At 51.4% G+C, this 15,567-nt stretch overlaps 2 protein-coding genes across 2 annotated transcripts in view; one reads left to right on the top strand and one right to left on the bottom strand.

The window, feature by feature from the left end:
• The window catches only part of GTF3C4 (general transcription factor IIIC subunit 4), a 61,323-nt gene that overhangs the window by 277 nt on the left and 45,479 nt on the right, over positions 1–15,567 (top strand). The gene's annotated exons all lie outside the window — the stretch shown is intronic.
• DDX31 (DEAD-box helicase 31) overlaps positions 1–15,567 on the bottom strand; it is a 66,456-nt gene that overhangs the window by 41,528 nt on the left and 9,361 nt on the right. The gene's annotated exons all lie outside the window — the stretch shown is intronic.

Raw genomic sequence — 15,567 nt, 5'->3', positions numbered from 1 at the left:
CTGGCATTTGAAGTCACACAGGCCCACTTGTCACATGGTGACTGTATAATATCTTTGTACACTTGTAGGCTACAAGAAGTGAGGGGAGTGTAACACGACTATATAACATATAATTACAGCTGTATCCAGCATTACAGCTCAGCCCCCATAGACTGTAATACAGCACAGCCCCCATAGACTGTAATACAGCACAGCCCCCATAGACTATAATACAGCACAGCCCCCATAGACTATAATACAGCACAGCCCCCATAGACTGTAATACAGCACAGCCCCCATAGAATGTAATGCAGCACAGCCCCCATAGACTGTAATACAGCACAGCCCCCATAGACTATAATACAGCACAGCCCCCATAGACTGTAATACAGCACAGCCCCCATAGACTGTAATACAGCACAGCCCCCATAGAATGTAATACAGCACAGCCCCCATAGACTGTAATACAGCACAGCCCCCATAGACTGTAATACAGCACAGCCCCCATAGAATGTAATACAGCACAGCCCCCATAGACTGTAATACAGCACAGCCCCCATAGACTATAATACAGCACAGCCCCCATAGACTGTAATACAGCACAGCCCCCATAGACTGTAATACAGCACAGCCCCCATAGAATGTAATACAGCACAGCCCCCATAGACTGTAATACAGCACAGCCCCCATAGAATGTAATACAGCACAGCCCCCATAGAATGTAATACAGCACAGCCCCCATAGACTGTAATACAGCACAGCCCCCATAGAATGTAATACAGCACAGCCCCCATAGACTGTAATACAGCACAGCCCCCATAGAATGTAATACAGCACAGCCCCATAGAATGTAATGCAGCACAGCCCCATAGAATGTAATACAGCCAGCCCCCATAGAATGTAATACAGCACAGCCCCCATAGAATGTAATACAGCCAGCCCCCATAGAATGTAATGCAGCACAGCCCCCATAGAATGTAATGCAGCCAGCCCCCATAGAATGTAATACAGCCAGCCCCCATAGACTATAATACAGCACAGCCCCCATAGAATGTAATACAGCACAGCCCCATAGAATGTAATGCAGCACAGCCCCATAGAATGTAATACAGCCAGCCCCCATAGAATGTAATACAGCCAGCCCCCATAGAATGTAATGCAGCACAGCCCCCATAAAATGTAATGCAGCACAGCCCCCATAGAATGTAATACAGCCAGCCCCCATAGACTATAATACAGCACAGCCCCATAAAATGTAATGCTGCACAGCCCCCATAGAATGTAATACAGCACAGCCCCCATAGAATGTAATACAGCCAGCCCCCATAGACTATAATACAGCACAGCCCCCATAGACTATAATACAGCACAGCCCCATAGAATGTAATGCTGCACAGCCCCCATAGAATGTAATGCAGCACAGCCCCCATAGAATGTAATGCAGCACAGCCCCATAGAATGTAATGCAGCACAGCCCCATAGAATGTAATACAGCCAGCCCCCATAGAATGTAATACAGCCAGCCCCCATAGAATGAAATGCAGCACAGCCCCCATAGAATGTAATGCAGCACAGCCCCCATAGAATGTAATGCAGCCAGCCCCCATAGAATGTAACAGCCAGCCCCCATAGACTATAATACAGCACAGCCCCATAAAATGTAATGCTGCACAGCCCCCATAGAATGTAATACAGCACAGCCCCCATAGAATGTAATACAGCACAGCCCCCATAGACTATAATACAGCACAGCCCCATAGAATGTAATGCAGCACAGCCCCCATAGAATGTAATGCAGCCAGCCCCCATAGACTATAATACAGCACAGCCCCCATAGACTATAATACAGCACAGCCCCATAGAATGTAATGCTGCACAGCCCCCATAGAATGTAATGCAGCACAGCCCCCATAGAATGTAATGCAGCACAGCCCCATAGAATGTAATGCAGCACAGCCCCATAGAATGTAATACAGCCAGCCCCCATAGAATGTAATACAGCCAGCCCCCATAGAATGTAATGCAGCACAACCCCCATAGAATGTAATGCAGCACAGCCCCCATAGAATGTAATGCAGCCAGCCCCCATAGAATGTAATACAGCCAGCCCCCATAGACTATAATACAGCACAGCCCCATAAAATGTAATGCTGCACAGCCCCCATAGAATGTAATACAGCACAGCCCCCATAGACTATAATACAGCACAGCCCCATAGAATGTAATGCAGCACAGCCCCATAGAATGTAATACAGCCAGCCCCCATAGACTATAATACAGCACAGCCCCCATAGACTGTAATACAGCACAGCCCCATAGAATGTAATGCTGCACAGCCCCCATAGAATGTAATGCAGCACAGCCCCCAGAGAATGTAATGCAGCACAGCCCCATAGAATGTAATGCAGCACAGCCCCATAGAATGTAATACAGCCAGCCCCCATAGAATGTAATACAGCCAGCCCCCATAGAATGTAATGCAGCACAGCCCCCATAGAATGTAATGCAGCACAGCCCCCATAGAATGTAATGCAGCCAGCCCCCATAGAATGTAATACAGCCAGCCCCCATAGACTATAATACAGCACAGCCCCATAAAATGTAATGCTGCACAGCCCCCATAGAATGTAATACAGCACAGCCCCCATAGAATGTAATACAGCACAGCCCCCATAGACTATAATACAGCACAGCCCCATAGAATGTAATGCAGCACAGCCCCATAGAATGTAATACAGCCAGCCCCCATAGAATGTAATACAGCCAGCCCCCATAGAATGTAATGCAGCACAGCCCCCATAAAATGTAATGCTGCACAGCCCCCATAGAATGTAATACAGCACAGCCCCCATAGAATGTAATACAGCCAGCCCCCATAGACTATAATACAGCACAGCCCCCATAGACTATAATACAGCACAGCCCCATAGAATGTAATGCTGCACAGCCCCCATAGAATGTAATGCAGCACAGCCCCCATAGAATGTAATGCAGCACAGCCCCATAGAATGTAATGCAGCACAGCCCCATAGAATGTAATACAGCCAGCCCCCATAGAATGTAATACAGCCAGCCCCCATAGAATGTAATGCAGCACAGCCCCCATAGAATGTAATGCAGCACAGCCCCCATAGAATGTAATGCAGCCAGCCCCCATAGAATGTAATACAGCCAGCCCCCATAGACTATAATACAGCACAGCCCCATAAAATGTAATGCTGCACAGCCCCCATAGAATGTAATACAGCACAGCCCCCATAGAATGTAATACAGCACAGCCCCCATAGACTATAATACAGCACAGCCCCATAGAATGTAATGCAGCACAGCCCCATAGAATGTAATACAGCCAGCCCCCATAGAATGTAATACAGCCAGCCCCCATAGAATGTAATGCAGCACAGCCCCCATAGAATGTAATGCAGCACAGCCCCCATAGAATGTAATGCAGCACAGCCCCCATAGAATGTAATACAGCCAGCCCCCATAGACTATAATACAGCACAGCCCCATAAAATGTAATGCTGCACAGCCCCCATAGAATGTAATGCAGCACAGCCCCCATAGAATGTAATGCAGCACAGCCCCCATAGAATGTAATGCAGCACAGCCCCATAGAATGTAATGCAGCACAGCCCCATAGAATGTAATACAGCCAGCCCCCATAGAATGTAATGCAGCACAGCCCCATAGAATGTAATGCAGCACAGCCCCCATAGAATGTAATGCAGCCAGCCCCCATAGAATGTAATACAGCCAGCCCCCATACACTATAATACAGCACAGCCCCATAAAATGTAATGCTGCACAGCCCCCATAGAATGTAATACAGCACAGCCCCCATAGAATGTAATACAGCCAGCCCCCATAGACTATAATACAGCACAGTCCCATAGAATGTAATGCTGCACAGCCCCCATAGAATGTAATGCAGCACAGCCCCCATAGAATGTAATGCAGCACAGCCCCATAGAATGTAATACAGCCAGCCCCCATAGAATGTAATGCAGCCAGCCCCTATAGAATGTAATGCAGCACAGCCCCCATAGAATGTAATGCAGCCAGCCACCATAGAATATAATGCAGCCAGCCACCATACAATATAATGCAGCACAGTCCCATAGAATGTAATGCAGCACAGCCCCCATACAATATAATGCAGCACAGGCCCATAGAATGGAATGCAGCACAGCCCCATAGAATGTAATGCAGCACAGCCCCATAGAATGTAATGCAGCACAGCCCCCATACAATATAATGCAGCACAGGCCCATAAAATGGAATGCAGCACAGCCCCATAGAATATAATGCAGCAGAGGCCCATAGAATGGAATGCAGCCAGCCCCATAGAATATAATGCAGCAGAGGCCCATAGAATGGAATGCAGCCAGCCCCATAGAATATAATGCAGCAGAGGCCCATAGAATGGAATGCAGCACAGGCCCATAGAATATAATGCAGCACAGGCCCATAGAATGGAATGCAGCACAGCCCCATAGAATATAATGCAGCAGAGGCCCATAGAATGGAATGCAGCCAGCCCCATAGAATATAATGCAGCAGAGGCTCATAGAATGGAATGCAGCCAGCCCCATAGAATATAATGCAGCAGAGGCCCATAGAATGGAATGCAGCACAGGCCCATAGAATATAATGCAGCACAGGCCCATAGAATGGAATGCAGCACAGCCCCATAGAATATAATGCAGCAGAGGCCCATAGAATGGAATGCAGCCAGCCCCATAGAATATAATGCAGCAGAGGCCCATAGAATGGAATGCAGCCAGCCCCATAGAATATAATGCAGCAGAGGCCCATAGAATGGAATGCAGCACAGGCCCATATAGCTACTATAGACTATGGGCTGGGCCAGGTGACAAGTCTACTATAGACTCAGAGGGATGGGCCGGGTGACAAGTCTACTATAGACCCGGGGGGCTGGGCCAGGTGACAAGTCTACTATAGACTCGGGGGGATGGGCCAGGTGACAAGTCTACTATAGACTCGGGGGGGATGGGCCGGGTGACAAGTCTACTATAGACTCGAGATGGGCCGGGTGACAAATCTACTATAAACTCAGGGGGATGAGCCAGGTGACAAGTCTACTATAGACTCAGGGGGATGGGCCGGGTGACAAGTCTACTATAGACTCGGGGGGATGGGCCGGGTGACAAGTCTACTATAGACTCGGGGGGATGGGCCGGGTGACAAGTCTACTATAGACTCGGAGGGATGGGCCAGGTGACAAGTCTACTATAGATTCAGGGGGATGGGCCAAGTGACAAGTCTACTATAGACTCGGAGGGATGGGCCAGGTGACAATTCTACTATAGACTCAGGGGGATGGGCCGGGTGACAAGTCTACTATAGACTCGGGGGGATGGGCCAAGTGACAAGTCTACTATAGACTCGGGGGGATGGGCCAAGTGACAAGTCTACTATAGACTTGGGGGTTGGGCCAAGTGGCAAGTCTACTATAGACTCGGGGGGTTGGGCCAGGTGACAAGTCTACTATAGACTCAGGGGGATGGGCCGGGTGACAAGTCTACTATAGACTCAGGGGGATGGGCCGGGTGACAAGTCTACTATAGACTCAGGGATAGGCCAGGTGACAAGTCTACTATAGACTCGGGGGATGGGCCAAGTGACAAGTCTGCTATAGACTCGGGGGGTTGGGCCAGGTGACAAGTCTACTATAGACTCAGGGGGATGGGTCGGGTGACAAGTCTACTATAGACTCAGGGGAATGGGTCGGGTGACAAGTCTACTATAGACTCAGGGGGGTGGGCCGGGTGACTAGTCTACTATGGATTCAGGGGGATGGGCCAGGTGACAAGTCTACTATAGACTCAGGGGGGCTGGGCCAGGTGACAAGTCTACTATAGACTCAGGGGGATGGGCCGGGTGACAAGTCTACTATAGATTCGGAGGGATGGGCCAGGTGACAAGTCTACTATAGACTGACTCAGGGGGATGGGCCAGGTGACAAGTCTACTATAGACTCAGGGGGATGGGCCAGGTGACAAGTCTACTATAGTCTCGGGGATGGGCCGGGTGACAAGTCTACTATAGACTCAGGGATAGGCCAGGTGACAAGTCTACTATAGACTCGGGGGCTGGGCCAGGTGACAAGTCTACTATAGACTTAGGGGGATGGGCAGGGTGACAAGTCTACTATAGACTCAGGGGGCTGGGCCAGATGACAAGTCTACTATAGCCTAATGGGGGATGGGCCAGGTGACAAGTCTAAAATAGACTCAGGGGGATGGGCCAGGTGACAAGTCTACTATAGACTCGGGGATGGGCCGGCTGACAAGTGTACTATAGACTCAGGGGGATGGGCCAGGTGACAAGTCTACTATAGACTCGGGGGGGGATGGGCCAAGTGACAAGTCTACTATAGACTCGGAGGGATGGGCCAGGTGACAAGTCTACTATAGACTCAGGGGGATGGGCCAGGTGACAAGTCTACTATAGACTCGGGGGGATGGGCCGGGTGACAAGTCTACTATAGACTCGGGGGGATGGGCCGGGTGACAAGTCTATAGACTCGGGGGGATGGGCCGGGTGACAAGTCTACTATAGACTCAGGGATAGGCCAGGTGACAAGTCTACTATAGACTCGGGGGATGGGCCAAGTGACAAGTCTGCTATAGACTCGGGGGGTTGGGCCAGGTGACAAGTCTACTATAGACTCAGGGGGATGGGTCGGGTGACAAGTCTACTATAGACTCAGGGGAATGGGCCGGGTGACAAGTCTACTATAGACTCAGGGGGATGGGCCGGGTGACAAGTCTACTATAGACTCAGGGGGATGGGCCGGGTGACAAGTCTACTATAGACTCGGGGATGGGCCGGGTGACAAGTCTACTATAGACTCAGGGATAGGCCAGGTGACAAGTCTACTATAGACTCGGGGGCTGGGCCAGGTGACAAGTCTACTATAGACTCAGGGGGATGGGCCGGGTGACAAGTCTACTATAGACTCAGGGGGATGGGCCGGGTGACAAGTCTACTATAGACTCGGGGATGGGCCGGGTGACAAGTCTACTATAGACTCGGGGATAGGCCAGGTGACAAGTCTACTATAGACTCGGGGGCTGGGCCAGGTGACAAGTCTACTATAGACTCAGGGGGATGGGCCGGGTGACAAGTCTACTATAGACTCAGGGGGGCTGGGCCAGGTGACAAGTCTACTATAGACTCGGGGATGGGCCGGGTGACAAGTCTACTATAGACTCAGGGATAGGCCAGGTGACAAGTCTACTATAGACTGACTCAGGGGGATGGGCCAGGTGACAAGTCTACTATAGACTCAGGGGGATGGGCCAGGTGACAAGTCTACTATAGACTCGGGGATGGGCCGGGTGACAAGTCTACTATAGACTCAGGGATAGGCCAGGTGACAAGTCTACTATAGACTCGGGGGCTGGGCCAGGTGACAAGTCTACTATAGACTCAGGGGGATGGGCAGGGTGACAAGTCTACTATAGACTCAGGGGGCTGGGCCAGATGACAAGTCTACTATAGCCTAATGGGGGATGGGCCAGGTGACAAGTCTAAAATAGACTCAGGGGGATGGGCCAGGTGACAAGTCTACTATAGACTCGGGGATGGGCCGGCTGACAAGTGTACTATAGACTCAGGGGGATGGGCCAGGTGACAAGTCTACTATAGACTCGGGGGGGATGGGCCAAGTGACAAGTCTACTATAGACTCAGGGGGATGGGCCAGGTGACAAGTCTACTATAGACTCAGGGGGATGGGCCGGGTGACAAGTCTACTATAGACTCGGGGGGATGGGCCGGGTGACAAGTCTATAGACTCGGGGGGATGGGCCAGGTGACAAGTCTACTATAGACTCGGGGGTGGGCCGGGTGACTAGTCTACTATGGACTCAGGGGGATGGGCCAGGTGACAAGTCTACTATAGACTCAGGGGGGCTGGGCCAGGTGACAAGTCTACTATAGACTCAGGGGGATGGGCCGGGTGACAAGTCTACTATAGACTGACTCAGGGGGATGGGCCAGGTGACAAGTCTACTATAGACTCAGGGGGATGGGCCAGGTGACAAGTCTACTATAGACTCAGGGGGATGGGCCGGGTGACAAGTCTACTATAGACTCGGAGGGATGGGCCAGGTGACAAGTCTACTATAGACTGACTCAGGGGGATGGGCCAGGTGACAAGTCTACTATAGACTCAGGGGGATGGGCCAGGTGACAAGTCTACTATAGACTCGGGGATGGGCCGGGTGACAAGTCTACTATAGACTCAGGGGGATGGGCCAGGTGACAAGTCTACTATAGCCTCAGGGGGAATGGGCCGGGTGACAAGTCTACTATAGACTCAGGAGGATGGGCCGGGTGACAAGTCTACTATAGACTCAGGGGGATGGGCCACGTGACAAGTCTACTATAGCCTCATGGGGATGGGCCGGGTGACAAGTCTACTATAGCCTCAGTGGGATGGGCCGGGTGACAAGTCTACTATAGACTCATGTGAGATGGGCAAGGTGACAAGTCTACTATAGCCTAATGGGGGATGGGCCAGGCGACAAGTCTACTATAGACTCAGTGGGATGGGCCGGGTGACAAGTCTACTATAGACTCAGGGGGAAGGGCCAGGTGACAAGTCTACTATAGACTCAGGGGGAAGGGCCAGGTGACAAGTCTACTATAGACTCGGGGATGGGCCGGGTGACAAGTCTACTATAGACTCAGAGATAGGCCAGGTGACAAGTCTACTATAGACTCGGGGGCTGGGCCAGGTGACAAGTCTACTATAGACTCAGGGGGATAGGCCGGGTGACAAGTCTACTATAGACTCAGGGGGCTGGGCCAGGTGACAAGTCTACTATAGCCTAATGGGGGATGGGCCAGGTGACAAGTCTAAAATAGACTCAGGGGGATGGGTCGGCTGACAAGTCTACTATAGACTCGGGGGGATGGGCCAGGTGACAAGTCTACTATAGACTCAGGGGGGCTGGGCCAGGTGACAAGTCTACTATAGACTCAGGGGGATGGGCCAGGTGACAAGTCTACTATAGACTCAGGGGGATGGGCCGGGTGACAAGTCTACTATAGACACAGGGGGATTGGCCGGGTGACAAGTCTACTATAGACTCAGGGGGATGGGCCGGGTGACAAGTCTACTATAGACTCGGGGGGATGGGCCAAGTGACAAGTCTACTATAGACTCGGGGGGATGGGCCAAGTGACAAGTCTACTATAGACTCGGGGGGTTGGGCCAGGTGACAAGTCTACTATAGACTCGGGGGGATGGGCCAAGTGACAAGTCTACTATAGACTCGGGGGGATGGGCCAAGTGACAAGTCTACTATAGACTCGGGGGGTTGGGCCAGGTGACAAGTCTACTATAGACTCGGGGGGATGGGCCAAGTGACAAGTCTACTATAGACTCGGGGGGATGGGCCAAGTGACAAGTCTACTATAGACTCGGGGGGATGGGCCAAGTGACAAGTCTACTATAGACTCGGGGGGTTGGGCCAGGTGACAAGTCTACTATAGACTCGGGGGGATGGGCCAAGTGACAAGTCTACTATAGACTCGGGATGGGCCAAGTGACAAGTCTACTATAGACTCGGGGGGTTGGGCCAGGTGACAAGTCTACTATAGACTCGGGGGGATGGGCCAAGTGACAAGTCTACTATAGACTCGGAGGGATGGGCCAAGTGACAAGTCTACTATAGACTCGGGGGCTGGGCCAGGTGACAAGTCTACTATAGACTCAGGGGGATGGGCCAGGTGACAAGTCTACTATAGCCTAATGGGGGATGGGCCAGGTGACAAGTCTACTATAGACTCAGGGGGATGGGCCAGGTGACAAGTCTACTATAGACTCAGGGGGATGGGCCGGCTGACAAGTCTACTATAGACTCAGGGGGATGGGCCAGGTGACAAGTCTACTATAGACTCGGGGGGGATGGGCCAAGTGACAAGTCTACTATAGACTCGGGGGGATGGGCCGGGTGACAAGTCTACTATAGACTCAGGGGGGCTGGGCCAGGTGACAAGTCTACTATAGACTCAGGGGGATGGGCCGGGTGACAAGTCTACTATAGATTCGGAGGGATGGGCCAGGTGACAAGTCTACTATAGACTGACTCAGGGGGATGGGCCAGGTGACAAGTCTACTATAGACTCAGGGGGATGGGCCAGGTGACAAGTCTACTATAGACTCGGGGATGGGCCGGGTGACAAGTCTACTATAGACTCAGGGATAGGCCAGGTGACAAGTCTACTATAGACTCGGGGGCTGGGCCAGGTGACAAGTCTACTATAGACTCAGGGGGATGGGCAGGGTGACAAGTCTACTATAGACTCAGGGGGCTGGGCCAGGTGACAAGTCTACTATAGCCTAATGGGGGATGGGCCAGGTGACAAGTCTAAAATAGACTCAGGGGGATGGGCCAGGTGACAAGTCTACTATAGACTCGGGGATGGGCCGGCTGACAAGTCTACTATAGACTCAGGGGGATGGGCCAGGTGACAAGTCTACTATAGACTCGGGGGGGATGGGCCAAGTGACAAGTCTACTATAGACTCGGAGGGATGGGCCAGGTGACAAGTCTTCTATAGACTCAGGGGGATGGGCCAGGTGACAAGTCTACTATAGACTCGGGGGGATGGGCCGGGTGACAAGTCTACTATAGACTCGGGGGGATGGGCCGGGTGACAAGTCTATAGACTCGGGGGGATGGGCCGGGTGACAAGTCTACTATAGACTCAGGGGGGTGGGCCGGGTGACTAGTCTACTATGGACTCAGGGGGATGGGCCAGGTGACAAGTCTACTATAGACTCAGGGGGGCTGGGCCAGGTGACAAGTCTACTATAGACTCAGGGGGATGGGCCGGGTGACAAGTCTACTATAGACTCGGAGGGATGGGCCAGGTGACAAGTCTACTATAGACTGACTCAGGGGGATGGGCCAGGTGACAAGTCTACTATAGACTCAGGGGGATGGGCCAGGTGACAAGTCTACTATAGACTCAGGGGGATGGGCCGGGTGACAAGTCTACTATAGACTCGGAGGGATGGGCCAGGTGACAAGTCTACTATAGACTGACTCAGGGGGATGGGCCAGGTGACAAGTCTACTATAGACTCAGGGGGATGGGCCAGGTGACAAGTCTACTATAGACTCGGGGATGGGCCGGGTGACAAGTCTACTATAGACTCAGGGGGATGGGCCAGGTGACAAGTCTACTATAGCCTCAGGGGGAATGGGCCGGGTGACAAGTCTACTATAGACTCAGGAGGATGGGCCGGGTGACAAGTCTACTATAGACTCAGGGGGATGGGCCACGTGACAAGTCTACTATAGCCTCATGGGGATGGGCCGGGTGACAAGTCTACTATAGCCTCAGTGGGATGGGCCGGGTGACAAGTCTACTATAGACTCATGTGAGATGGGCAAGGTGACAAGTCTACTATAGCCTAATGGGGGATGGGCCAGGCGACAAGTCTACTATAGACTCAGGGGGAAGGGCCAGGTGACAAGTCTACTATAGACTCAGGGGGATGGGCCGGGTGACAAGTCTACTATAGACTCGGAGGGATGGGCCAGGTGACAAGTCTACTATAGACTGACTCAGGGGGAAGGGCCAGGTGACAAGTCTACTATAGACTCAGGGGGATGGGCCGGGTGAGAAGTCTACTATAGATTCGGGGATGGGCCGGGTGAGAAGTCTACTATAGACTCAGGGAGATGGGCCGGATGACAAGTCTACTATAGACTCAGCCATTTGTCAGTGATCACAGCTGAGGTGTCTGCTCTCACCTTCCCCGTTATACATTATCCCATTTGTGAGGTGAATCTGTCCCCTCTCTGGGGGTGTCTGTGGGTTTTTTACTTTTCTCTATGACAACATTGAACAATTTCAAGTAAAGAGGGAGGGAACCATAGAGCCGGGTGACAAGTCTACTATAGCCTCAGGGGGGTGGGCAAGGTGACAATTCTACTATAGCCTCAGGGGGAATGGGCCGGGTGACAAGTCTACTATAGACTCAGGAGGATGGGCCAGGTGACAAGTCTACTATAGACTCAGGGGGATGGGCCTGGTGACAAGTCTACTATAGACTCAGGGGGCTGGGCCAGGTGACAAGTCTACTATAGACTCGGGGGGGCTGGGCCAGGTGACAAGTCTACTATAGACTCAGGGGGATGGGCCGGGTGACAAGTCTACTATAGACTCGGGGGGCTGGGCCAGGTGACAAGTCTACTATAGACTCAGGAGGATGGGCCGGGTGACAAGTCTACTATAGACTCAGGGGGATGGGCCACGTGACAAGTCTACTATAGCCTCATGAGGATGGGCCGGGTGACAAGTCTACTATAGTCTCAGTGGGATGGGCTAGGTGACAAGTCTACTATAGACTCATGGGGGATGGGCCAGGTGACAAGTCTACTATAGCCTGATGGGGGATGGGCCAGGTGACAAGTCTACTATAGACTCAGTGGGATGGGTCGGGTGACAAGTCTACTATAGACTCAGGGAGATGGGCCGGATGACAAGTCTACTATAGACTCAGCCATTTGTCAGTGATCACAGCTGAGGTGTCTGCTCTCACCTTCCCCGTTATACATTATCCCATTTGTGAGGTGGATCTGTCCCCTCTCTGGGGGTGTCTGTGGGTTTTTTACTTTTCTCTATGACAACATTGAACAATTTCAAGTAAAGAGGAAGGGAACCATAGAGCCGGGTGACAAGTCTACTATAGCCTCAGGGGGGTGGGCAAGGTGACAATTCTACTATAGCCTCAGGGGGAATGGGCCGGGTGACAAGTCTACTATAGACTCAGGAGGATGGGCCGGGTGACAAGTCTACTATAGACTCAGGAGGATGGGCCAGGTGACAAGTCTACTATAGACTCGGGGATGGGCCAGGTGACAAGTCTACTATAGACTCAGGGGGGTTGGGCCAGGTGACAAGTCTACTATAGACTCAGGGGGGCTGGGCCAGGTGACAAGTCTACTATAGACTCGGGGGGCTGGGCCAGGTGACAAGTCTACTATAGACTCGGGGGGCTGGGCCAGGTGACAAGTCTACTATAGACTCAGGGGAATGGGCCGGGTGACAAGTCTACTATAGACTCAGGGGGATGGGCCGGGTGACAAGTCTACTATAGACTCGGGGGGCTGGGCCAGGTGACAAGTCTACTATAGACTCAGGAGGATGGGCCGGGTGACAAGTCTTCTATAGACTTGGGGGGCTGGGCCAGGTGACAAGTCTACTATAGACTCGGGGGGGCTGGGCCAGGTGACAAGTCTACTATAGACTCAGGGGGGTGGGCCGGGTGACAAGTCTACTATAGACTCAGGGGGATGGGCCGGGTGACAAGTCTACTATAGACTCGGGGGGCTGGGCCAGGTGACAAGTCTACTATAGACTCAGGGGGATGGGCCACGTGACAAGTCTACTATAGCCTCATGGGGATGGGCCGGGTGACAAGTCTACTATAGTCTCAGTGGGATGGGCTAGGTGACAAGTCTACTATAGACTCATGGGGGATGGGCCAGGTGACAAGTCTACTATAGCCTGATGGGGGATGGGCCAGGTGACAAGTCTACTATAGACTCAGTGGGATGGGTCGGGTGACAAGTCTACTATAGACTCGAGGGTGGGCCAGGTGACATGTCTACTATAGACTCATGGGGGATGGGCCAGGTGACAAGTCTACTATAGACTCAGGGAGATGGGCCGGGTAACAAGTCTACTATAGACTCGGCCATTTGTCAGTGATCACAGCTGAGGTGTCTGCTCTCACCTTCCCCGTTATACATTATCCCATTTGTGAGGTGGATCTGTCCCCTCTCTGGAGGTGTCTGTGGATTTTTTACTTTTCTCTATGACAACATTGAACAATTTCAAGTGTAGAGGAAGGGAACCATATAGTGGGGGGAATCATACTGAGAGGGATTATACTGTGTGTGGGGAAATGCACTATGGTGACATCATACTGCGGGGTAGTATACTGTGTGTGGTGCACCATACCGTATGTGGGGGGAATGTACTGTGAGGACATCATACTGTATGTGGGCGAATGTACGGTGGGGACATCATACTGTATGTGGAGGAACGTACTGTGAGGGCATCATACTGTATGTGGGGGAATGTAATGTGAGGACAATAAACGGTATGTGGGGGAATGTAATGTAAGGACATCATACTGTATGTGGGGGAATGTACTGTGGGGACATCATACTGTATGTGAGAAAATTTACGGTGGGGGCATCATACTGTATGTGCGGTAATGTACTGTGAGGGCATCATACTGTATGTGGGGGAATGTACTGTGAGGACATCATACTGTATGTGGGGGAATGTACTGTGGGGACATCATACTGTATGTGGGGGAATGCACCGTGAGGACTTCATACTGTATGTGGGGGAATGTACTGTGAGGACATCATAATGTATGTGGGGGAATGTACTGTGAGGGCATCTTACTGTATGTGGGAGAATGTACTGTGAGGGCATCATACTGTATGTGGGGGAATGTACTGTGAGGACATCATACTGTATGTGGGAGAATGTACTGTGAGGACATCATACTGTATGTGGGAGAATGTACTGTGAGGGCAGCATACTGTATGTGGGGGGGAATGTACAGTGAGGGCATTATACTTTATGTGGGGGAATGTACTGTGGATACATCATACTATATGTGGGGGAATGTACTGTGAGGGCTTCTGTTGTGAATTAGACTTTTTTGGCTCCCTCTTGTGGTCACTAGTGATATGACTCTGGGATTTTCTTTCCTCAGTTTGGCACCCACCTGGGTCGTTAGTCCAGGGGTGTTGCTATATAAACTCCCTGGATTCTCAGTCCAGTGCCTGGCATCGTTGTAATCAGTTCCTTTCTGTTTGCTCCTGTCTGCTGGTCCTGGATCTTGCAAAATTAAGCTAAGTCTTGCTTCCTTGTTTTTTGGTTATTTGCATTGCTATTATTTTTTGTCCAGCTTGTACTAAATGTGATTCCTGATTTTGCTGGAAGCTCTAGGGGGCTGGTGTTCTCCCCCCGGGCCGTTAGACGGTTCGGGGGTTCTTGAATATCCAGCGTGGAAATTTTGATAGGGTTTTTGCTGACTGTATAAGTCATCTTACTATATTCTGCTATTAGTCAGTGGGCCTCTCTTTGCTAAATATCTAGTTCATTCTTACGTTTGTCTTTTCTCCTTACCTCACCGTTATTATTTGTTGGGGGCTTGTATCCAACTTTTGGGGTCTTTTCTCTGGAGGCAAGAAAGGTCTATCTTTTCCCTTCTAGGGTTAGTTAGTTCTCCGGCTGGCGCGAGACGTCTAGAACCAACGTAGGCACGTTCCCCGGCTGCTGCTATTTGTGGTGCTAGGATTAGATATATGGTCAGCCCAGTTACCACTGCTGTCATGATTCTCAATGGCGAGAGAACATAGCCCAGCATATATGAGAACTAGCTCTTGGAAGATGGAAACTATACTGACCATGAACTAAACCTGCCGCACAACTAGAAGTGGCCGGGTAGCATGCCTACGTTTTTTAACCCTAGATGCCCAGCGCCAGCCGGAGAACTAATTCTAATCCTA

This window comes from Ranitomeya variabilis, chromosome 2 (assembly GCF_051348905.1).
Source record: "Ranitomeya variabilis isolate aRanVar5 chromosome 2, aRanVar5.hap1, whole genome shotgun sequence".
In the NCBI taxonomy this organism is placed as follows: domain Eukaryota; kingdom Metazoa; phylum Chordata; class Amphibia; order Anura; family Dendrobatidae; genus Ranitomeya; species Ranitomeya variabilis.
The sequence above is the reverse complement of the archived record's forward strand: the minus strand, read 5'-3'. Positions and strand labels throughout refer to the sequence as shown.